Source organism: Cyphomyrmex costatus, unplaced genomic scaffold (assembly GCF_001594065.2).
Source record: "Cyphomyrmex costatus isolate MS0001 unplaced genomic scaffold, Ccosl1.0 scaffold365, whole genome shotgun sequence".
NCBI classification, from domain to species: Eukaryota; Metazoa; Arthropoda; class Insecta; order Hymenoptera; family Formicidae; genus Cyphomyrmex; species Cyphomyrmex costatus.
Window position 1 is genome coordinate 458,018 of NW_017277830.1, and position 9,276 is coordinate 467,293.

Genomic DNA, 9,276 nt, shown 5'->3' on the forward strand with positions numbered 1-9,276 from the left:
ACAAAAAACGTAATTTTTTTAATGAAGAAATTTCAATAGATTTTTGTGTTCAACTCGCTATATCTCAGCCAAATATGAATATTTTTCTTTGAAATTTTAACAGAATAAACTTCGATATATTTTTCGAAATATAAAGCAATATATAATAAGTTTTCGAAACATTTCACAGCCAAATGCCGAATTCTTCAAAATATTTCTCTCAGTAGTTTTATTCATTCGATTACAAAAATTATTTTACGAATTTTCGATTTGTCAACTTTTACCGGTACTACAATTTTGTTTATTAGTTAAGGAAGTTTTTTTGGAAAATTTTAGCTTTTCAAATATTGTAGTTATAAAGTAATAACGATTTATATGTCAATCCGATTACGTAGCGCTGCGTGCAATGCAAAAGTTCACTCCGTTCGCTTCAGCGAAGCAAGGATATCAATAATGGGTAATTGTCCAGAATAGCTGCCTCACCTCCAATTTCGATCAAATTAGGCTTATTCGACGCGTTTTTGAATGAAACGAAAGAATCTGGTAGAAAAAAGTGTCACTCTGCCCTACGAACCGAGATATTTAGCGTTAAAGTTGACAATTATGGAGGTTAGGAAATCCGTCATATCGACTACATGTAGTACTACGAGTATGCCTTCTTCATGCTGTCTGACCTCGTGCGCATGCGCTTGGTATCATTTGAGTCCAACAGAATGCACGAAATTTGAAATTAACACTGCAAAACGAATATATTGTTGTCAGACACGAAATTCTACACCTTTCCCTGTTCAGAAATGTTAAACTTTCTACGCGTAGTAACTTTCTCCCCCCCCCCCCCCCCTGCACAGGGGCACACGACTTCTACGATTGTACTGTTGCACAGTGGGATCGAAGTCCGAAAAACTGGCTAAAAGTCAATTTTGTAATTCTAATAAAACAATGATTGTTTCATATTGTAAATTAGCTGAAAAACTTTAAGTAAATTATAAAAATACGTCATCAATTTATTTCGATTTGACAAAGCAATGAAAGTAAAAAAGTCACAGAATTTATTTAGTAAGCTATGTAAGCTGACTGAAGTTTGGAACGTTCTTGGAACGAATTTTTCAAAACGATTTCTCCCATTTCTCCTTTGGCACAGATGTTCCTCTGCATGCCAGAAAACAAATAGAAAACACCCCGATCGAATACATGCGTCGGAAGCCACCCTTATGGGCGATAAACCACCCTCGAAACAACTTAAAAATTTCTAAAAGATCGTAGAACAATTTCTCCCATTTCTCCTTTTGCATAGAGGTCTCTCTGCATGCCAGACAATAAATAAAAAATACCCCGATCGAATACATGCGTCGGAAGCCACCCTTATGGGCGAAAAACCACCCTCGAAACAACTTAATAAAGTGGTTTTTCTCCCATAAGGGTGCCTTCCGACGCGTGTATTCGATCGGGGTGTTTTCTATTTGTTTTCTGGCATGCAGAGGAACATCTGTGCCAAAGGAGAAATGGGAGAAATCGTTTTGAAAAATTCGTTCCAAGAATGTTCCAAACTTCAGTCAGCTAGCTATGTACCATATTTTCGATAAATTCTAGAATATTTGTCATATTTAAAATGTTATTAATTTTTGAGGTACTTATGGATGTCTGCTGAGTTTAAATAGAAACATAACAATAATAAATTTTCTTTTGTTCATTTATAAATAAGACATTTTTTTTATTAAACTTTTAAGATTTTTCCACTTATACAAGTTTTCGTTGTCACGACCCACTACGACCCACGTCCAAACGACTAATACCACATATTATATTGATGGTTGTAATGTCTTCTTCGATCCTCATATGCACATTTTTGCCCATTTTTTATTTTTTGTTGTTAACCACCATTGATACTGTGTCGCGCGTACATGGACTCGAGCAAGTAGTGATGAGGATAGCTAGCTTGTTATTCTCACGCTTGACGCGATCTCTTTAATCTTGGCTGTAATGGTGATATTTCTTTGTAATATCTTAGAGGATATATGTAATATATCGGTTATATCTTTAGATTTAGTTCAGATTTCATATATTTACAATTCTTTAGATTTCATATATTTACAGAAATGTATCAATTTACGAAAAAAGAAATTCTTGGCATAATGAAAAATAAAGAGGATGTAAAAACCGTAGTTCAATATATTTTTGAAAAACTTAATATTTGCACGGCAAATGTAGATGCGACTGCCTTAGTTCAACTTAGACGGTATATAACTAGTCTGAAGAGTAGATCTTTGGATAAATTCAACGCTGCGCATAGGATGCGTACGAGATATGAGTCGGTAAATGCAGAATGGCTCGGTTCTGAGTTTAAAATACCGGATGCAATATATAAAATAACCCCAACCTCCAGTTTTCCAACGCAAAATTATGGAGGTTCACATTTATCTTTTAAAAAAAAATCTGAACGTTCCAAAAGATGAGAAGCTGCTGTTATTAGCGATCGGAATCAGAATGATCCACAAAAAATATTGATGGCATGTTGTCATGTAGCTAGGCGATTAGGTGATAATAATTTGAGAGTGGTTTTGAAAGAAATTTTGAAAAGTCCTACAAAAGTGTCAAAAGTTAAAGAACTCATAAAAAATTCTGCACCGATTATCACAAAACTAACTGCAGATGAAGCTTTGCAGTATTTGTTAGATCGAGGGCTATCTAAAGATGATTATTTCAGTTTACGTTCATTGGTAAAATCAAGAGGAGCCGATATATTTCCGGCGTATAAGCACATTTCGGCTGCTAAGATGAAATGCCGACCGTCTGAGCAGGATATGACCTTTACTAATACTACAGCTGAAGTTTCAGTTCAATCGCTTCTCAATCATACTGCACAAAGAATTGTGGAATATCAGACTGATGTCATTGTTCAGTATTTGAACAAGAATCATATAAACGAGATTGAAATGGTTCTGATGTGTTTCTGGGGTTTTGACGGGAGTACTGACCATTCCGCGTACAAACAAAAATTTGGGATAGGTAGTACAGAAGTTTCTGACGAAAATCTATTTGCTGTTACTCTCATACCCTTACGATTATTAAGTGGAAATAATACGATTCTGTGGAACAACAGAAATTCACAGTCTACAAGATTTTGCCGACCAATAAAACTGCAGTTTGTTAAAGAATCGGCGAATATAATTCTTAACCACAAACAGGCGATTGAAAGTCAGATAGCTGCACTACAAATTTTGAAAATAAATTTACAAAAATATACGATATTCGTACATTTTTCTCTGCATTTAACTCTCATTGATAGAAAGGTATTAAATGTTATTACTGGTACAAAATCTATGCAAACATGTCCCATCTGCCATGCAACACCTCGGCAATTTAATGATCTTTCTAATATTAATACAGAAAGCACAACATTTTTACCTCGTCCAAATAGTTTACAATATGGAATAAGCCTACTCCATGCGTGGATAAGGTTTTTAGAGTGCCTATTGCATATTTCGTATAGATTACATCTCAAAAAGTGGCAAATACGAGGTAAAGAAGATAAGAAAAAGTTTGCACAAAGAAAAAGGGAAGTTCAGACTATTTTATGGTAAAAAATGGGATTAAAGGTAGATCAGCCAAAATCAGGAGGAAATGGCACCACAAATGATGGTAATACGATCAGCAGAGCTTTCAAGCAACCTCATATCCTAGTCGAACTTCTTGGCCTGCACCCTCCTTTAATTCACAATATGCATATTATTCTCATTGCTTTATCAGTTCATCTGCCAATAGATGCAATTCTGTTCGGAACCTTATGCAATGCTACTGCTAAACTGTACGTAGAAAACTATCCATGGTACCCAATCCCATTATCAGTCCATAAGGTGCTGATCCATGGGGCTGATATCATAAAAAATAGCATACTACCCACAGAAATGCTTGGAGAAGAAGCATCAGAAAGAAGAAACAAAAATTACAAACAATATCGCCTGGATCATAGCCGGAAGCACAATAGAACAGCAACAATGATGGATATATTTTATCGCGTGATGGATACTTCAGACCCTATAATTTCTAGCTTGAATATACAATCACGTCTCAACAGTAATAAGAAAAAGAACTTGCCACTCCCCGTTGAAGTACTACTAGCTGTTTCTGAAATGGACATATCACACTCAGACGACGATGATGAGTCAAATGATCAGGAATCAGAAAACATAACTGGGCTGCCGAAAACGTTCGAAGCTTTGGATCATGTTGAGCTGTCTAATGAAAGCAATAACGAACAGTATTGATAATTTAAAAACAAACGAGGAAAAATGTATTCGCATATTATAAGAGGCTACGATTCTCATATAAATCAAACACCCCGAATAGTGAGAGGCAAGAAGACTCACTTCAAAAAGCACCCCGAATAGTGAGAGGCAAGGGAACTCACTCCAAAAAGCACAACGAATAGTGAGAGGCAAGGGGACTCACTTTAATAAAGCACCCTGATTTACCGATATGGTAATTAAGGGGTTTAAAATCGCACTGTAACCTCCTCGTGATAAACCCTGGAAACTACAGATTTCGTAGGCAAACTGCAGGCGTTTGAATTCAAACAAATTTTATTTTTATTTTTATAGTATCTATTATATATTGAATTAGCCATTTTTAATTTCGAATTTTTTTGTATCAAATTTCTTATCAGCGGTACCAAAAATCCCTAAATATCGAATATGACAGTAATTGGAGAATCTTTAGCAATTTCGTCCGCCATATTGAATTTGCCATTTTGAATTTTGAAATTCTGACTACAGAATCGTGTTCAGTGATCATAAAAACTTATGATTAGAGCTTTTGGTAATAAAATAACCAAATTTTGACTTTTGGCCAGTTTTTCGGACTTCTGTCCCACTGTGTGTTGCTATGATAGTACTGTCGGGACAGACCTCTGTCGACGGTGTGGGTGCGGGGAGATGGCCGAAGGCCACCCTCTACCACCCGCCCGCCCGTGTGTGTGTGTGTGTGTGCGTGCGTGCGTGCGTGCGTGCGTGCGTGCGTGCGTGCGTGCGTGCGTGCGTGCGTGCGTGCGTGCGTGCGTGCGTGTGTGTGTGTGTGTGTAAAATATCAAGTAATGATGTAATAAACTCATAATCGTTATATAACGAATGGAACACACACGCACGCACGCGCACGCACACGCACACGCACATGCACGTACGCACACACGCGCATGCACACACGCGTACAATCGTAGAAGTCGTGTGCTCCTGTGCAGAGGAGGGGGGGGGGGGGAAAACCGAAAACGCATGCGCAAAAGGTTACAGAGCATGAAGAAAGCAGTGCTACCAAAAAGACTAGAACCAGGAGAGTCAACTAGCGTGGTGGGGGTAGGTCAAAAAACGTCCGTGGTTATTCACACAATGCGCAGTGGCATTGCACATTGTGTGAAAGTTTGCGCGTGCGCGCATCGGTTATAACCAAGAAGTTCTTGTTCTTAACCTTTGTTTTCCCCTCATCAGAGGGACACACTTAAAAAAAAATCTTCTTAAACCATCTTAAACAGAATGTAAGTTATAAAAAGAAATTATACTGCACATTAAATGCACATGTCAAACAAGGTTTGTTTGACATGCGCAGTCACGAATTGAAAACGACTATCAGAGCGACAGAGAGGACTAATGAAGCGTAAGAGTGGGGGAAGTTATCCGCCGTCACTTTTTGGCTTACCCCCTCTACCAATATTTGGCCGAGTTGACTCTCCTGGTTCTAGTCTTCTTGAGTGCTACATAGTCGGTATGACAGATTTCTTAACCTCAACAGTCGTCAACTTTAACGCTTGATATCTCGGTTCGTAGGGCAGAGCGACACTTTTTTCTGCCAGATTCTTTCGTTTCATGCAAAAACGCGTCGAATAAGCCTAATTTGATCGAAATCGGAGGTGAGGCAGCTATTCTGGGCAATTACCCAATAATGAATCAAAACGTAATATATTTTGAAGGCTCTCGAAATCTTTTTCAACTTCTTAATTGTTTACAGTTACAAAATAAGAATTAGAGTATTATATCAATAAAAATTGATCACAATAGCGTATTTTTAAAACATACTCCTTTCCGTTTTGTATGTAGTGAGATCCTATTCTACGAAATGTAAATACACACACAAAAAATGTCGCAGGAGTCGGTATCGTTATAGAATTGAGCCAACTTTTTTAAGAGATTTAATAGTTTCTTTCCAAACATATAGACGTCGAGAGGGGGGAGGGGGGAGGAAATACATACTGCCTCCGCGGAAGCGAACGGCTCGAACTTCGCGTTGCGCGCAGCGTGCTACGTAATCGGATCGACATATAAATCGTTATTACTTTATAAGTTTATAATCATAATATTTGAAAAGCTAAAACTTTCCAAAAAACTTTCTTAACAAATAAACAAAATTATAGTACCGGTAAAAGTTAACAAATCGAAAATTCGTACGATAACTTTTGTAATCGAATGAATAAAACTACGAATTCGAGAGAAATGTTTTGAAAAATTTGGCATTTGGCTGTGAAATGTTTCGAAAACTTATTATATACTTTATATTTCGAGAAACATATCGAAGTTTATTGTGTTAAAATTTCAAAGAAAAATATTTATATTTGGCTGAGATATGACGAGTTGAACACAAAAATCTATTGAAATTTTTTCATTAAAAAAATTACGTTTTTTGTTTATAATTTGGAAACAAAAGAAATTACAAATTTGATTTAAAGACAAAAAAATGCGCTATGAAATTTTCTACAAGAATCAGTCATCAAAATTGAAATTAGAGCGATGTCCAAAATTAGCCTTGCAGACAATACTTATTCCGCGAAATCCACGCATATCCCCTTATAGAATCCAGCTCCTCAATTGTCTTCCTGTCTGTCCCAATATATGTTGCGTCACAATCGTTACAATTACTTTTATAAACCACGTTAGATTTACAACTTGGAGTTAATGGATCTTTGTGTATTTTAATGTATTTTCGCAATTTATTAGTGCTAAAGAAAGAAACTCTGATGTCGTTCTTATTAAAATGTTTGAATTTTTTAGTTAATGTAAGAACAAAAGGTACTGTGAACCATGATGGAATGATGGAATTATCAGTATTATTATTTTCAATAATTCGCGAAACTTTGCTACATTCAATGTTCTTAATTCTGATGTTAATATTATCAAAAATAAATTTAAGGAGATAATTGTTTTCAATCAAAATATTATTTATCAGATTGATATTTTTTTATATGAAAAACTGACAATAGGAATGCTTTGTCTACTAATCCAAAAATGACACTCTTTTTTTGAGAAGACGGGTGATTAGAATAGAAATTTAAAAATTTGCCCAAAAAAGTGGGTTTATGGTACCAATAAAAAATTAACCGATCCTCTTCAATAACCATTGTGATATCAAAGAAATTCAATGATTCTCCACCTTCTAAGGTAAATTGTAGCCGTGGATGGAAAGCAGGGTTGGGTAAGTTACTTTTTTTTTTTTAACTAAGTTAAGTTAAAGTTAACTACCTTGAAAATTTAACTTAGTTAAGATACAAGTTAATGTATAATGAAATTAATTGAATTAAAAGTTAAGTTAATAAAAAAATGTAATTGAAAAGTTAAAAGTTAAAAATTCATTTTTTTCATGATTTCAGGATTTCAGTCTTAATAATAACGGAAGTGACACAATAAAAAAAACTATTTAGATTTTAGAACATATCCAAAATTTTTATTATATTAATTTTTTTTATAATAATATATAGATATCTTTTATAATAATATGTTTTGTTTCTATATGTATATACTCGGTTTTATATACATATATATATATTTTATTATTAATGTCAACACTCATTGCGTTTTTGCACAAAACCTCAAACTCTTATTATTAGAACCGAATAAATGCAGCAGCAAACTGCAAATGATTACAAACTATTGCAAGCTGCAAGTCCTGCAAGTTAGAACCAGTGATGCAAACTCGTGTCCGCTTGCGGACAATAAAGAGTCTCTATTTGCAGGACATCACAGCGTCATTCATCAATACGGAACAGACTGGCATAATAAAACATAACCAATGATGCGAATATATATAATACTTACAACACGCGATCAGTACCACCGAAGGCGCTGATCACGTACTGCAAACCGGCCGGAATTCGTATCTTTGATTACGTGTGACTCGTATTGGGTCTGACACTTAACTTTAAAAAAATTAATAAAAAGTTATTAGTTACTGATAAAATATAACTAAATAAAGTTAAAAAGTTAGGAGTCTAAAATGTAACTAAATTAAGTTAAAATTAATTAACTTTTTAACTTTTTAACTTAACTTTTAACTTTTTAATTTAGCACTACCCAACCCTGATGGAAAGAATTAAATGTTGTCAGAAACGATTCGATATTAGGTGTAGGAACAGCCGCAATGAATCATGTACATAACGTTAATAAAAAAGTACCTAATCGTTGTACATCAGTGAAGATCTTTCTAATTTTTGCATCACTAAATCTGCAAAAATGATTGACAAAAGCAATCCCATGGGCATGCCAAAATTTTGTAAATGTTATTATCAAAAATTAAAAAAGTAGAATTCAGAATGGAACGAACAGCAATCATTAATTCGGTTTTAGAAACTGTATTTTTGTTAGATATATTTAACCAATTATTGTTAATGCATTCCATTGCTAAGTCCATAGGTATGTGAATAACAATATCCATCCAGAACAATTTCACATCCAGTGAAATTAATTTGAGACCTTTGTAATATGTACTTTTTTTAGATTATCTACCAATTAAAAACTATGTTTGGTAAAAATATGTAGAATAACGGAAGCAGCTCCGATCCTTTTTATCTTGACATATGTTGTCAAGGTCATGACCCTGAGTAACCTCCAACAAGTTTTAACCGTCGCTCGTCCTTCGTTAAAAAAAGTTATTAACAAAAAAGTTTTAAAAATAACGTACTATTTTTGCTATTCATATACGATATTAAGTATTATTCTACTACTCCTTCCCCCTGTTTAGAAGCTGTTAAACTTTCCACGCGAAGCAATCTCACCCCCCTCCCCCCTGCGAGAGGCGCACAACTTCTACGATTGTACTGTTACACGTAGGTTTCAACTATCCATGCGAAGCGAGAGCTATCTCACACCAACAAATGGGTTGGGTTATGTTATTTTTAACCAGGGATTGAAAAGTTACTTTTTAAAAGAAACTAGTTACAGTTACTTGTTACCGAGTAAAAAATGTAACAAGTTACCGTTACAGTTATCGCTTTTTGTGTGTGTGTGTGTGTGTGTGTGTGTGTGTGTGTGTGTGTGTGTGTGT